Genomic DNA, 16,935 nt, shown 5'->3' with positions numbered 1-16,935 from the left:
TAAAGTGCACATTGACTCCCGTTGTTGATTTAACAATTGACATTCTTATTTATGACGTCAGTAATCACCTGAGGCTCTTGTCACGAGCTGCCAAGGCCACGGAAGCCTCTTGAGTTCACAAACTCCGACCTTATTTAGACAAGGCCAGAAGCAAAGTGGAAGTTCTCTCCTCCCTTCAGAGAAATGGAACCAACATCCTTAAGAGTGACACCCAGTGAAGCTGACCCCAATTTCAGGATGCTTTATAAACTCTGCCTTCTTCCAAAAAGTACCTTACCTGCTGCTTACCTGGAAGATTCCTCTGGGTTTTTACCTGTAACAGTCAAATAATAAATGAGAATGAATGCAAAATAATCTTTGATGAGTTGCAGAGGGGAAAGCTTAGCATCCAGATTTGAGAATAAAAGTTGTATGGTGTTTTATTGATATTTGCTAGTTATTTTCAAATCATTTTACATCATCCTTTAGTTCACCAAGTACACAAAGAATAACAGGAGACCTGGATAGAGAACTAACATTCCTGAGAGACTAAATGCCTTCCATCATATCTTTTAGCCCATAGATTAATACTGGAGACCATATTATCACTAGTTTGCTAAGAGGAGACTCAGGTGGAAAAGGTTTTGTCATTTGCCCATGGGGAATATAGTCTTTTAGATTAGAAGGAATACCAGCTGAAGTCTAACACAGCTTAAGAAATCATTGTTTTGTCTTATGGCTCAGTTTCTCAAACCTCAGATTTCCCAGCTGAAAAAAAAAAAATGAGAGGACCAGCAATGTAGCACAGTGGCTTAAGCCACCAGCTGCAAGGCTGGCATTCCAAATGGGTGTCGCTTTGAGTCTCTACTGCTCCACCTCTGATCCCAGTCCCTGAAAATGTGCCTGATAAAGCAGTGTAAGTTGACTCAAGTCATTGGGCCCCTGCACACATGTAGGAGACCAAGATGGAGTTCCAGGGTTCTGGCTTCAACCTGCCGCAGCCCTGGCTATTGTGGCCATGTGGGGAGTGAGCCTACAGATGAAAGATTGTTCTCTCTGACCCCTCTCTGTTACTCTGCCTTCCAAATAAATAAATCTTTCCCAAAACAATGTGAGAAAGAGGAAGAATACCTGTAGAAGAACACACTGCAAAAATCCACGTAGGATTGCAAATTGTCAAAAAAAATGAATTACACTCAAAGTCTCACTCTTATTATTTCATGGTCAATTTTTATGTTTAATTTTTTTTGACAGGCAGAGTGTACAGTGAGAGACAGAGGCAGAGAGAAAGGTCTTCCTTTGCCATTGGTTCACCCTCCAATGGCCGCCATGGCTGGTGCGCTGCGGCTGGCGCACTGTGCCTATTTGAAGGCAGGAGCCAGGTGCTTCTGGTCTCCCGCTGCCCGTGACACTGGCCCCCATATGAGTTCCAGTTCAAGTCCTAGCTGCTTAACTTCTGATCCAGTTCCCTGTTAATGTGCCTGGGAAAGCAATGGAAGATGACCCAAGTACTTGAGCCCCCGTCACCTATGTGGGAGATTTGAATGGAGTCCAGACTTCTGGCTTTATCTAGCCCAGAGGCACTGTGACTTTTGGGGGAGTGAACCAGTGGATGGAAGATTTCTCTCTCTCTCTCTCTCTCTCTCTCTCTCTCTCTCTCTCTCCCTGTCTCTCCTTCTCTCTCTATTAATCTACTTTTCAAATAGATAGAGAAATCATACGCGCGCTCACACACACACACACACACACACAAATATATAATTAAGGGAAGTGTGGTTATCTTCTTGGAACCATGCCCATAAAATGCATAAAATCTTTATATTAATAAAAGAATTTTGGGGGTCCAGTGTTGTGGCGTACTAGGCTAAGCCTCCACCTGCAGTGCCAGCAACCCCCATATGGGTGTCAGTCCATCTCCCAGCTGCTCCATTTCCTATCCAGCTCTTTGCTTATAGTATGGGAAAGTGGTGGAAGATGTTCCAAGGGCTTAGGCCCCTGCACCCATGTGGGAGAAAATGGAAAGCCCCAGTAAGCTGAGCTTGGATTTGAGATAGAATTGGGTGAAAATTGTTGAGCAAACTGAAGAGGAAATTTAAGAAAACTTCACCCATTAAGAGCCCAACATATGCCAGTGGGCATGTGATGGGTGCCCTCTTAACTCAATCGGGCAGGTAAGTAATAGCTCCATTTTATAATTGAGAAAGCAGGCCTAGAAAAGATGATTTCACTTATTCATCAAATATATACACAAGGAACCTATAGATGTGTAATATTTTCCCAAGAAGCTCCGAATATCATAGGAGATAGAGGCAAATCATCATATTACACGAGGATGCTTAGACAAGGTACAATGAAGCCATAAGATCAGTCAGTGTGAGAGGCAGCATTCAAATCCTGGACTATCTGGGTGTGAACTTCACCACCTTAGTGGGCCAGCTTTTAGTTAGCATCCTAACGCACAGTACATTTCAGAGGGGTAGTGGTCCTTGCTGCTGGCAGGGAGTTTTTGAGAGCAAAGAGAGGACGTTGGGAATTGGGAAGCAGCATCTACAAGTAATCCAGCAGCAATTCAGACCCAGAAGAGATGGTGATATATGTCTCCAAAGTGAACAAGCCATAGTGATCCGTCCCATGGGAAGGGTTGACTCCAGAGTCTAGAGGTGATAATGGTTCTGGCTTTGGGAGCCACTGGAGGTAGGAAACCAGGTTGCTCATGAACAAATCAACCTGAGGACAAGGGAGTAGAGGGCTCTTGAGCTAGGGTGGAGAGGAGAGGGCATATGTGGAATAGCACTGTTGATATGAGATGGAAGGATGCAAATTCTTGGGTTAGGAGGAGAAAATAAACTCTGCAGGATTGGCTGCCTCAGAAAAAGTAAACCTTTGCTTCTTTCTTCCCCTGTGAGCCCCGTAGCTCAGAGACCCTGGGCTCCAACATTTGTAGAGATGCGTAGTCTGTGGCCAGTGGATGCATAGCTCAAGCAGGCCTTGTGCATTGGGACAGGCTGTAGGCTTCATTGAGTTTGTGACCCATTCCTCTGGGGCATGTGCATGCACCACTCTGGACCAGCAGGCAAGGTTGGCTGAATGACGACAGAGGAGGTGAGGAGAAGAGGTGAGAACTAGGTGAAACACAGGAAGTAGAGTGTGCAGCAGCTAGAGGAAGAGCTCCACTCTTGGCAGGTGGCTTCCTTTGGTTTCTGATCAAATGGGAGGTTTGTAAAGCCAACAAGAAAAAGGCTAATTTAAAAAATCTATTAGACACTGGCATTGTAGTATAGCAGGTAAAGCCACTGCCTGTGACTCTGGCAACCCATATGGACACTGGTTCAAGTCCTGGCTGCTCCACTTCCAATACAGCTCCCTGCTAATGGCCTTGGAAAGCAGCAAAAGACAGCCCAAGTGCTTGGGTCCCTGCACCCGTGTTATAGACCTGAAAAAAGCTCCTGGCTCCTTGCTTCAGATTGGTTCAGCTCTGGCATTGTGGCCAATTGGGGAGTGAAACAACCTCTCTATCTCTCTCTCTCTCTCCCTCTCTCCCTCTCTCTCTCTGTGTGTGTGCGTGTGTGTATGTGTGTCTCCTCTCTGTGTAACTCTGATCTTCAAATAAATAATTATATATATATATATATATATTGCAATATATATACATATATATGTGTATATATATATATATATATATTGCACTGGCTTGTAGCATAGAAGATAAACCCATTGCCTATGACTCTAGCATCCCAAATGGACATCGGTTCAAGTCCTGGCTGCTCCACTTCTAATCCAGCTCCCTGTTCATGGTCTCAGAAATGCAGTGGAAGATGCTCCAAGTGCTTGGGCCCCTGCCACACAAATAGGAGACCTGAAAGAAGCTCCTGGATCCTGGTCTCCTGGTTTTGGCACAGCCCAGCCCTTGCCATTGCAACCCTCTGGGCAGTGAAGCAGTGGATGGAAAATATCTCTCTCTCTCTCTCTCTCTCTCCTCTAACATTCAAATAAATAATTAAATTTTTAGAAAACATATTGAACTGCAGCATATGTGTCCCCAGGGAGTTCTCCCTTGCCATGAGGGGTCTCCCAGGGAGGTCGTGCATTCACATGCCCATAGGTTTCTAGGCACTTGTAGGCCTGTAAACACCAATGTGCTGCTGCACTTGGTTTTGGTCACTGAAATTTTCAACAAATTCATATTAAAACCAAAGAGAAAAGTAAATGGGGCCAAGTGAGTGCTATGGAAGACCTTTCTCTCTGTCTCTCCCTCTCACTGTCTATACCTCGACCTCTCAAATAAATAATTTCTTTCTTACAAAAGTGATCTGAATGTCTTATTGCTCCTGAACACCATCACCCCTACAACTTTGGAACCTCTGCTCTGTATAGCTCATAGATAAGTAGGCATGGAATCTGTAAAATGTCCCCATTTTGTGGGAAAGGCAACCAAGGCACAGATACTGCAGAGTTCTGACGAGGTTGGCAGCACCCAAGAGAAGGCCCTGCACAACTTCCAGCAAGAGCAAACTCCCAACCGACATCCAGCAATGCAGCCAGACAAAGAGGCTCAGGAGACTCAGCAGTCCAAGGCACAGGGAATCACTGAGATTCAAATCAACGAAAACTCTGGTATACTGGGAAAGGAAATGAGAGTGGAAAGATCCAGGCCAACTTTGGAGAAGCAGAGAATTAAAAAAGTGGAACTTTGGATCTTTTTTCTTCTCTCTCTGGATGGTGGAGGCAGACTTAGGATGGCCAGTGCTGGCTGGGACACAAGAAGCATTTGTTTTGTATTCTCTGGGAGGAGAAGATACTTGTGAATGAAATTTTCTGGGTCACTGCCCAGAGCACTTACTCACTACACACAGATCAAGGATTCCCTTGTCACCAGAATCCCCTATGCCCCCACCAGCCTCTGCCTACAGGTGACACTTGATGAATTCCCATTTGGCCCCTGTACACCTCCAGTAGCATTAGACTGGGCACTGAGGAATGACGAGAACACCATTCCAGGCATAGGAGGGTATTGAGGCTGAGAGACTGGGTATAGGAGACAGACATCATTTTTAAAGATTTTTAGTTGACACATGATAATTGTCCATATTTATCAGGTCTGGTGTGAGGTTTCAATACATGAAGACCAAATGTAATGCTCAGAACAGAGTAATAGGCATTATCTATCACCTCAGACCTTTATCAATTTGTTATTGTGATTAAAACATTCAGAATTCTCTCTTAATAGCTACTTTGGAATACACAATAAATTATTATTGTTAACTGCCGTTACCCTGTTATGCTATAAAATGCTAGAAACCAATTCTTCTATATAAGTATTTTTGTACCCATCAAGCTAGTGTACATAGTTTTTTCTCTCTATTCCCAGGATCTGGTAACCATTCTCTCTGCTTCTGTGAAATCAACATTTTAGCTTTTAGATATGAGACAGAACATGTGGTATTTGTCCTTCTATGGCTGGGTTATTTCACTTAGCATGCCCTGCAGTTCCATCCATGCTACAAGTGACTGGATTTTTTTTTAAGATTTATTTTATTTATTTGAAAGGCAGAGTTATAGAAAGAGAGAGGAGAATAGCGCGTGCAAGAGAGAGCAAGAGAGAGACAGAGAGAGAGATCTTCCATCTGCTTGGTTCACTCCCTAAATGGCTGCAATAGTCAGAGCTGGGCCAGGCCAAAGTCAGGAGCCTGGAACTCCACCTGAGTCTCTCAAGTGAATATCAGGGATCCAAGCATTTGGTCCATCTTCTGATGTTTTCACAAACACATTCACAGGGATCTGGATCAAAAGTTGAGCAGTCAGGACTGGAACTGGAGCTCATATGGATGCCAGAGTTGTGGGCAGTGGCTTAACCCACTGAACCACAACAGCAGCCCCCAGAATTTCATTTGTTTTTCTGACTAAATAGGATTCCGTTGTATATAATATTCATCTGTTCATGGGTCAATGGACACCTAGGAAACTTCTCTATCTTAGCCATTGTGAATAATGCTGTGATAACAATGAGATCACAAGTATCTACAGAAGAGGGACAGTATTCACTGCACAAGGCATTCTCAAGGGGAAGGTGCTTAGCAGAGTGGCTTCACCTGGGGCTTTGGCATTTGGGGTAGGTGAAGATGGGTCATGGACCAGCTCTTAAGAGTGAGGGAAAAAATGCCACCAAGAAGACGCTGGCCAGGATGGAGCTGGGAGAGCAGCAGTCCAGCACAAGGTGCCTGCCAAACTAAGCCAGCCTATAGGCATCAGAGTGGGGAAAGGAGTTAGGGGAATTACTATCAATCAGGTCCTCATTATGCCAGGCAGGTGCCATGGTCTCCCTTTCATAATAGCTACCTTTGAATGAGCATCCATTGAGTCTCAGGTACTTTCTGTCCATGAACTCACTTACTTCACAGTGATTACTCTGTGATTACTCTGTGAGTTGGTCATTAAAATCTCCACTGTTAAATTAGGCAAAAGGAACTCAGAAAAGTTAAGTGGCTTGCCTTAAGTTACACAGCTGGTGCAGACCCAAAATTTGAATCCAGTTCTGATCACTTTAAAGTTAGTGTTTGCTATGTTAGTCAGTCAGTCATTCCTCAGTGCCAACACTCCCCCAGATCTTGGGCACAAGAGATTCCATAGGAAAAAAGGACGTCCTGACTGTTAGTCATGATAGGACAGCATAAATTCTGTAACAGGTACCATCCAAATCTCAGGGGTTTAAGGTAATCAATAAATCTAATCAGTGTCACAGTCTGGTGCTGCTTGGAAAGGGTGGGGGTGGGTTTGGTTGATGGACTACTTGTGCAGTCATTCTGGGGTCCAAGTTCATTTCATGGTGTTTCTTGTCCATCTTTTTACATCCTTAGAATCTCTTATTGAGTCCTCTGTAATCTGCCAACAGATAAGGGAAAAGGGAATATAAAGGCAGACATTTGGCACAGCAGTTAAGCTGCCCCTTGGCACACCCTCATCAAATTCCAGAGGGCCTGGTTCAAGTCCCAGGACTTCACCTCCAATTCATATTCCCTCTAATGCACACTCTAGAAGGTAGCAAGTGATGAGATTAAGTCCTTGGGGCTCTGACCCCCCATGTGGGGGTTTCAGTCTCCCAACTTTGGCCTGGCCAACCCTGGTATTTGAAAGTGAAGCAGCAGATGGAAGATTCTCTCTCTCTCTCTCTCTCTCTCTCTCTCTCTCTCTCTCTCAAATAAATACATACATACAACTCCAGAGTATAGGGTGGGGGCCCATCTGTTCAACTTCCAAAGGGCCTGGGGAATTGACTTCAGTGGTGAGCCCTATGAGAAGAGGAAATGGATTCAATGAACATCTGTGCTGTCCCCAGAGTATCAGCTCTGCTGATTTCTTGCTTGCAATCTTGGATGGGGTACTTAACCACTCTATGCCTTCACTTCTTCATCTATAGCATTAAGGTAACGATATCATCTATGTTATGTGACAAGATTAAGCAAGGATTAATACACGTGAAACATTTAACACAGAGGCTAGCACACAGTGAGCGCTGGATAAATGACATCAAGCTGTACTCGCGCCATCTTTTAGAGACCATAATACATGTTAGAGTAGAAGTCCTCAGAAGTCTCAAAGGAGAGAGACTGTTTTTTTTTTTAAATGTTGATTAACCCAGGCTTTCCCAAACATGTTTGTCCTGCAAAACGGTCTCTCTTTTTTTTTTTTTTTTTTTTTTTTTTTTTTTTTTTTGTATGACACCTTTCAAGCATCCAGTGAAACTGGTATTTAATCTTTCTGACAAGTACATTTCTTTGGCTCCATTGGAAAGATAGGTGGGTTCCGGGGAAGTTTAGTAAACCAAGGTCTGAAAACTATTGATTCTAGAGAGCATTAAAATTCATCCTCTACTTGTTAAATGCTTATGAAGCATGTGCAGACATACTCTGTTAGCTCACTTGGTTATTACTATTCTTATTATTGTGCCTTAGCATAGGCACTGTGTATATTACATATATACATATATTCTATATATATGCATATATGAATATATATATTCATAGAGATAACAAAAAGGGAGCCTAAGCAAGGTAAAACCAGTGCCTTAGTCACAGAGCTGGTAATTGCTAGAGCTGATATCCAAGCCCAGATGTATCTGAACTTGAGAGTCTATGGATTTTTAAAGAACTGGTACTGCAGCCAGGCTCTAAAAACATAGATCTCCAGTGGCCTTTAAAGAAAGCTGGACCTCAGCACTAACAAAACACTACAATAGCCTGCTGCTTTTTGTCAGCCTTCTTGGGGAAGGATAATAGATTTGTGGTTACCAGTGAGCTCTTTGACATTGAGATGTAGGAGAATTTAGAGCATTGTGATTTAGGAATTTTGAGGGGATGTCAGAGGGTTCAGGGTCTGAATTACAGATAAAAGAACATATAGCCTACCAACCTAAGGTTATCACAATGACCCTGTTTGAGCTATATTTGTTCCTCTTTCTTTTTTCCACTCTCCAATATACTCAAGAAACTTTAGAAAATAGAAATGGATCAATTTAAAGTTTTATTTCTGAAAAACTTTTGCTCTTTGTAATGTGCAGGACCATTCTCCTTTGATGGGAGACACAGATACTTACCTGAATCTAGGTTGAAAACATAATGTAAAAAGGAATTATGATAATAGATACTTTGCAATTAAAAAAAACTGGTGCTGGACAACTATTTTTGCTATATTCTTCAGATCCAAATAGGATGTTCATTTCTTTCAGATATTGTTATTAGAAGTTATTCTTTGTAACACTTTACTGCATTATATCAGACATGTATATACTTGAATGGAAGAGTGAGGGAGTGAGAGATCTCACATCTGCTGGTTCACTCTCCCAGATTCCAACACATCACCAATGATCAATCAAGTCCCACTGACCTTGGAAAGCAACCCAAGTGCGCATGCGCACTGAACACTCCTGGCCACCAGGCTTCTGTGCACATGTGTAACCCACAGAGCTCGAGAGCCAGGCGTGCCTGTGCAGTTGTGTATTCAGGCGTTGCTTGGCAACAGGTACTGTGAGCTCAGAGAAGTGCCCGAGGCCCTGGCTTGTGGCTCCAAACAGCTGCCACAGGTGCCTCAGGCCTGGGAGTCTGTGAGAGGTGGCCACCAGTCTCGGCCCGGAAGAAGGCTTGCTGCTTCCCATATCAGAAGGGGGATCAGGTGTGAAAACGGTGGATCTGATGAAATCCCAGTCCGGGATCTGTCAGCGCGGGTGGAGTGGCCCAAGACCACCTTAGGTACGGACTACCTGACTGACCTCCTCCTTGAATACTTCATTCATTGTCACAGCTTTTTGATGGGCTGTGGAGCTGTTTCTGAGGGTCTAATCATGTGATCTGCAGATATGGACTTTTGGTTTTCCTCCTGTGAAATTTGATGGCTTGTTTTCCTTTTTTTCTTTCTTTTTTTTTTTTTTTTCCATCCCACACCCTGTGAGTGAGAGCCCTGCTTGTGCAGACCCTGTCAGAGTGACAAGCCTGGTTTGTCGGGGACCTCTGGTTGTGGCAGTTTTGCTTTTTCCCACCCCTCCAGTTGTGACAGTCTTGCTTTTTCTGTGCACCCTGGGCTTGATAGCCCTTCTTTGTCCTGACCCCGGGACTGACAGCTTTGTTTTGTGCCACCCCTCAGTGGGTGATAGCCCTGCTTTGTACCACCCCCTGGGACTGACACACATGCTTTGCCCCTCCCCTCTGGGTGTGACAGCCCTGCTTTTTTGGAACCCAGAAGTGACAGCCTTGCTTTGTCCCGGCCCTCTGGCTGTGGCAGTCTTGCTTTGTCCTGCCCCTCTGGGCATGGCAACCTGCTTTGTACCACCTCTCAGGGAGTCACAGCCCTGCTTTGTACTGCCCCCTGGGACTCACAGCCCTGTTTTGCCCTGCTCCTCTGGGGGTGATAGCCCTGCTTTGTCCAGCCCCTGTCAGAGGGACAGACCTGGTTTGTCCAGGCCCTCTGGCTGTGGCAGTCTTGCTTTTTCCCGCCCCTCTGGGCATGGCAGCCTGCTTTGTACCACCCCTCAGGGAGTGACACCCCTGCTTTGCTGCACCCCTCTGGGTGTGACAGCCCTGCTTTGTTCCAACCCCAGGAGTGACAGCCCTGCTCTGTCCAGCCCCTGTCAGAGGGACAGACCTGGTTTGTGCAGGCCCTCTGGCTGTGGCAGTCTTACTTTGTCCCGCCCCTCTGGGCATGGCATCCCTGCTTTGTCCTGCCCCCTGGGACTGACAGCCTTGCTTTGTACTGCCCTGTGGAACTGACAGCCCTCTTTGTCCTGACCCCTGGGAATGACAGCGCTGCTTTATCTCCTCCCTTTGGGAGTGAGAGCCCTGCTTCCTCCTGGCCCTCTCTAGGAGTGATAGCCTGCTTTGTACCACCCCCTGGGAGTTACAGCCCTGCTTTGTCCTGCCACCTGGCAGTGACAGCCCTGCTTTGTCCTGCTCCCTGATGGTGACAACCCTGCTTTGTCCTGGCCCTAGGCCTGTGGCAGTCTTGCTTTGTCCCGCCCCTCTGGGCATGGGAGCCCTGCTTTTTCCCAACCCCTGGGATTGACTGTGCTGCTTTGTTCTTCCCCTCTGGGAGTGACAGCCCTTCTTTGTCCTAGCCCCCCACCCGAGAGTGACAGCCCCATGTCTGACTCCTGCTGGCTTTCTCTTTTTCGAACTGCTCTTGATATGGCTTCCAAGACTCCATGAAATAAGAGCAGTCGGAGTTGATATCTTTGGTTCCAGGTCTGAGGGGAACTGACAGATGACTTTGTTCTTCTAGTTTTCCTCCATCTGGTCCTCCACTTGCATAATGGGTACAATCAAGTTTTCATCCTTCTAGCTTCTCTTTGGATTGTGACTGTGACTTGATAGTCCCAGGGAGTGTTGCTTTCCTGAGTGAGTGGGTAAATGAGTGAATCAACACAATGCTTCCTGAAGTCGTATTGTTTCCCTGTAATGGGAACGAGTGGCCAAACCAGTCATTGGAAAATGTTGATATTCATGAAAATTTTCTGTGAGAAAAGAAAATAATGACAAATTGACTTTAGTTGATTAAACCAGAAAAAATAATCTGCGTGCAATTCATTATATATCAGCTTTTTGATGGGCTGTGGAGGTGTTTCTGAGGGTCTAATCATGTCATGTGCAGATATGAACTTTGGTTTTTCTTTTTATCCCACACCCTGTGTCTGAGAGCCCTGCTTTGTCCATCCCCTCTCAGAGTGACAGATTTTGTTTGTCCGGGCCCTCTGGCTGTGACAGTTTTGCTTATTCCCGCACCATGGGATTGACAGCCCCGCTTTATCCTGTTCCTGTGGGAGTGACAGCCCTGCTTTATACAGCTCCCTGTGACTGACAGCCCTGCTTTATACAGCCCCCTGGGACTGACAGCCCTGATTTGTCCTGACCCTCAGGGGGTGACAGCCCTGCTTTGTACTGCCCCCTGGGACTCACAGCCTTGCTGTATCCTGCCCTTTTTGGTTTGAGAGCCCTGCTTCCCTGGCCCCCTGTGATGATAGGCCTGCTTTGTCCCCCCCTCTCAGAGTGTCTGCCCTGCTTTTTCCCAGCCCTTTGGCTGTGGCAGTCTTGTTTGGTTCCACCCCTGTGGGCATGACAGCCCTGCTTTGTACCACACCTCTGGTTGTGGCAGTCCTCCTTTGTCCTGCCCCTGGACATGGCAGCCCTGCTTCAGCGTCCTGACACTTTTTACTAGCTTAGTTCTTCTGGACTGCAAGGACCAGTTTCACAAACATCACCAATGCTTAGTCAAGTCCTGTTGACCTTGGAAAGCAACCCCAAGTGCTCAGATTCACCCTGTTCATGTGCACTGAGCACTCCTGGCCACCAGGCTTCTGTGCACATGCGCAGCCCACCGAGCTCGTGAGCCAGGCATGCCTGTGCAGTTGTGTGTTCAGACATTACTTGGCAACAGTTACTGGGAGCTCAGAGATGTGTCCTGACACTTGTTGACTACCCACAATGTTTTCATAGGAATTTTCAACATGAGAGATTTATTTGGAAAATAAGAATCGATAACCCAAAAAATAATACTTTATTATTTCTACCTGCAGCAGGACACATTCTCAATTAGCTACAATCCTTGAATCTGTTTTCCTCCTTTGAAACTCAAGGCCATCTACTACTGCCAACAATACATACACACAAAGGAAGAAGATAGAGAACAATTCATGCCCCACTTTCTACCTGACAGCACCAAGTAGCCACAACTCATGTTGTGTGAGACTGCAAAAGAATACTCCAGATTACAGCAGAGAGGGGAAAAGCATTCTCAATTTTAACATTGCACAGATCCATATGGTAGAAGTTACAGATAATAGATTCAACTCCAAAGAATTCAAGGGAACCTTGGCATTTCAAATGTGAATCTTAAATAGATGCTGAGTGAGAAAGATGTCTTCACAGTTGGTTAATGAAAAATATTCCACTGTGAAGGATTAACTGCTGTGTCTGAGAATGCAAGAGCACACAGGACATGAAGGAACCGAACTCTGTTGAAAAAGACAATGAATTCAGAGCCTAGAATGAAAGTTGATCCAGAGTCACACAAGCTTAATGTTTACCCTTCTTCTCACTGAGGAAGAATTTAATGTCAACCCTACTGCATGGCATATTTTATGTGTTGAATGTAGATATCTCCATGGTTAAGTTGAGTAGAAAGTATGTGTAAAACATTTGTCATGAAGTGTGAATTCATTCCTTCTCTATAACTTGAATAGTAAAAACATTCTGTGTCAATATACAATGGGAGTATGGGAGAAATAATTTTAGTCTGGACTGGAGGACTAGAGAAGTCCCTTATTGAGAATATCTGGTACATCCAATATTCCCTATTACCACTTTCACGACAGATAGAATCACACTTCTTCCATTTGATGGAGGGAAAAATGAATCACAAGATGACACAACCTGGAAGAGCTAATCTTGCAGTGGAAAGACTCCAAGGTCTCTCCATTCAATGGTTCATTCACTCCCTTCTATTCTTTTTGAAGTTGTATTGATTTATTTGAAAGGCAGAGTGTCAGAGAGGCAGAGGCAGAGAGAGAGAGGTCTTCCATCCACTGGTTCACTCCCCAAATGGCCACAATGGCAGGAACTGGGCTGATCCAAAGCCAGGAGCCAGGAGTTCTTCCAGGTCTCCTCTGCAGGAGCAGGAGCCCAAGGACTTGGTTCATCTTCCTCTGCTTTCCCAGGCTATAGCAGAGAGCTGGATCAGAAGTGGAGCAGCTGGAACTTGAACCAGCACCCATATGGGATGCCAGCAATGCAGTTGGTGACTGTACCCACTACTCCACAGCGCCAGCCCTTAACTCTCTTCTTAAAATGGGTCTAGTAGGTCCTAACAGCAAGGAAACTGATCTTTCTCCAAGCATCCTAACATCCTTATAAAATTTTCTGGCAAAGGCAAGCAAGTGAAATTTATTATATAGTGGATGATATATTTGGAATAGTGATGAAATGTTTCTATAACTCATGATCTTTTGTTACTATAAAATAAGGTTTATTCTTTTTTCAAAGATTTATTTTATTTATTTGAAAGATTTACAGAGAGAGGAAGAGACAGACAGGGAGGTCTTTTTTTAACTTTTAATTAGTAAATATACATTTCCAAAGTACAGTTTATGGATTACAATGGCTTCCCCCTCCAACATTCCTCCCACTCGCAACCCCCCCAGCTCCTGCTCCCTCTCCCATTCCATTCACATCAAGATTCATTTTAAATTATGTTTATATAGAGAAGATCAATTTAATATATATTAAGTCAAGATTTCATCAGTTTGCACCCACACAGAACACAATGTGTAAAATACTGTTTCAGTACTAGTTATAGCATGAATTCACATTGAACAACACATTAAGTACAGAGATCCTACATGAGGAGTAAGTACACAGACTCCTGTTGTTGACTTAAGAACTAATTATAAAACCCTCTTGGGGCCGGCTCTGTGGTGTAGCAGGTAGAAGCTGCAGTGCCAGCATCCCATGTGGGTGTTTGTTCAAGTCTCAGCTGCTCCACTTCTGATCCAGCTCTCTGCTATGGCCTGAGAAATAGTACAAGATGGCTCAAGCCCTTGGGCCCCTGTACCCATGTGGGAGACCTAGAAGAAGCTGATGGCTCCTGGCTTCAGATCAGAGCAGCTCGACATCGTGGCCATCTGGGGTGTGAACTAGCAGGTGGAAGACCTCTTTCTCTCTCTTTCTACCTACCTGTAACTCTGCCTTTCAAATATATAAATCTTAAAATAAAAAAAGCTGGAGCCAGCACTATGGTGCAGTGGGTTAAATCCCTAGCCTGCAGTGCTGGCATAACATATGGGCACCGTTAGAGTCCTGGCTGTTCATCTTCCATTCCAGCTCTTTGCTATGGCCTGAGAAAGCAGAAGATGGCCCAAGTCCTTGGGCCCACACACCCACGTGGGAGACTGGAAGAAGCTCCTGTCTCCCAGCTTCACATCAGCTCAGCTCTGCACATTGTGGTCATTTGACAAGTGCACCAGCAGGTAGATGACCTATTTCTGGCTCTACATCTCTCTGCAACTCTGCTTTCACATAAATAAGATAAGTCTCTAAAAAAAAAAAGCTCAAGTTGACAACTTAGTTAGCAGCAAACAAAATATCTTCAACAAAAAATATATTACCACAGATATAGAGAGGCATTACATCATAATAAATGGATTACACATCAGGATGATATAACAATTATAAATGTTAATGTACCAAAAAACAAAGCCTCCAAAGGCAGAAAACAAAATTCACACAATTTAACAAGTAATTAAAAAAAACACAAGTAATATTAAACAATTAGTATATCTGTTATAGTGCTAAAACATAAAAATCAGTCAACTATAAATGTGAATGACAGCATGTTGACCTAATTAATATTCCTAGGCCACTCTGTGAAAAATAATCACCAAACAAACATATGCTGAGTAATAATTAAGGACTAAAATAATAAAGTGTTCTGTCTGATCACACTTTCAAGGTAGAAATCAGTAAGAAAAAGAAAACCAGAAGAGTCTCCAATATTTAAAAATGAAGAAATACATTTCCAAATAACCTATGAGTGAGAGAAGAACTCACAAGGTAAATTAGAAAGTATGTTGAACAAATGATCCCATAACAGTGACATCTGGGGCTTATTAGTGATAGGACATGCAGTGTGGGTTGACTGGTAGACCACATGGAATACCTGGGTGAGTGATGTTAAGGAGAAGAAAATAGAAGAGTTCAAGGAGAAAGATGAGAAATCGCCAGTGAGGTCATGTTAGAAAAAAAAGAAAAAAAGAGAAAAATTCAGGAGCAGATCACTTACATTGGTTTCAAATATTGCAGAGAAAAAAATTGAAGAAGAGGGCAGGCATTTAGACTATTGTCTATGATGTCATCTGAGAAACTCTAATCCAAATTCAGAGTGTCATGGTTTGAGTCCCAACCCTGATACCTGATTCCAGCAGCTTGCTAATGCAGATGCTGTGAGGCAGTAGTGATAACTCAAGTAACTGTGCAAGGTGGGCAAGGACTACATTCCTGCCTCTCAGCTGTAGCCTTAGGCCAGTCCTGGCTGCACTGGGTATTTCAGAACTGAGTCAGTTGAGTTCTGTCTCTTTTTTCTGTCTTGATCTCCCTCTGTCTCTGTCAACCTCTCAAATATATGTTCTTTTGAAATACTTGAAGAATTGAATTTTGACTATTTTGAGTAGGTTAAACTCCAAATGAAGAATAGAATGATTTGCCTGGACATAAAAATTAACACTAGCTCTAGCATGGCTGGAAGAAATGTATAAGAGAATTTATTAAGAAAACCACTGTCCACTATATCACCACAGGACCATTAAAGACTATTTCAGGTTTTACATCCCACATGAGTGCTCTAAGTTTCAGCTTGAATTATGTAACTAATAGTCTTTTGTTATTAATCAGAAAAACCAGAGGGCAATTTGCAATTAGAATACATGGTTCTAGTGTGTTGTAAACATAACTATCTTTTTTATGTATATTCTATAACAATGAGTTTTAATTACTTTTACTTTTCCATTTTAATTATCACAACCTCTTAAAGCTCCTAAAATACAACATAAAACAAATGGGGAAATAAGTTAATAAATAATTTACTGGAGATGTCTTCATTACTCGGACCTATGTAGAAGTCTCTAGAACTGTATCTGTAAAGGAAGGTGAATGGAGGGAGTTGTGAGAGAGCTGATCTGGCTTGCTCCTACATTCTACTGCACTAAGCAAATCATACTGTGTAGAACAAAGAATACAGAATAACAGGCATGAGCCAAGAAACAAAAGCAAGGAGCCTCCCTGTGTGGGAACAGTGCTTTACAAATTATCAAGTTAGTGAAAATATTTATTTGCTACGTACTTTGCTGGTTTGCTCCCCTAAAGACTACAATAGATGTGATCAAAACCAGCACCCATATGGGATGCTGGCAATGCAAATCATAGCTTAACCTGCTGTGCCACAATGTCACCCTCAATTCTGTAAGAAAAATGTTACTGAAGAGAACTAATTTATATTTTAAGGATTATTGTTCAAATCATTTTCAGTACACCATGGAAAGAAATATAATGCTGTCACTAAAACCTACATTAAAAAATGCTTGGTCAGTGTTAAGCATTTCTAATTGATACAGATGCACAATGCAGGGCTCCATGTTACTGTTTATAGTAGAACACCTCTTGTGGTTGTCTACATACAAATCCAAATCCATAGAATTTATGCACCTTGTCATTTAGATTTTTCTCCCCACAACTATATAGAAAAAAAATGGACACACACTGTAGTACATCATTGCAGTGCATTTTTCTGGTAATTGGTCCAAATGACACACCTTCTGGGATCCAAGCTTTAACAGACTCCTTCAACACAATAATCCTTGCCTTTGCCATTTCACTTCCTTTATTCCATGGGACATCAGTGAATACAATACTAGCATACTTTGAAAAG

The sequence above is a fragment of the Oryctolagus cuniculus genome, chromosome 16 (assembly GCF_051225735.1).
Source record: "Oryctolagus cuniculus isolate XC-2025 breed Fujian yellow rabbit chromosome 16, ASM5122573v1, whole genome shotgun sequence".
Taxonomy (NCBI): domain Eukaryota; kingdom Metazoa; phylum Chordata; class Mammalia; order Lagomorpha; family Leporidae; genus Oryctolagus; species Oryctolagus cuniculus.
Note: the sequence above shows the minus strand (reverse complement) of the source record.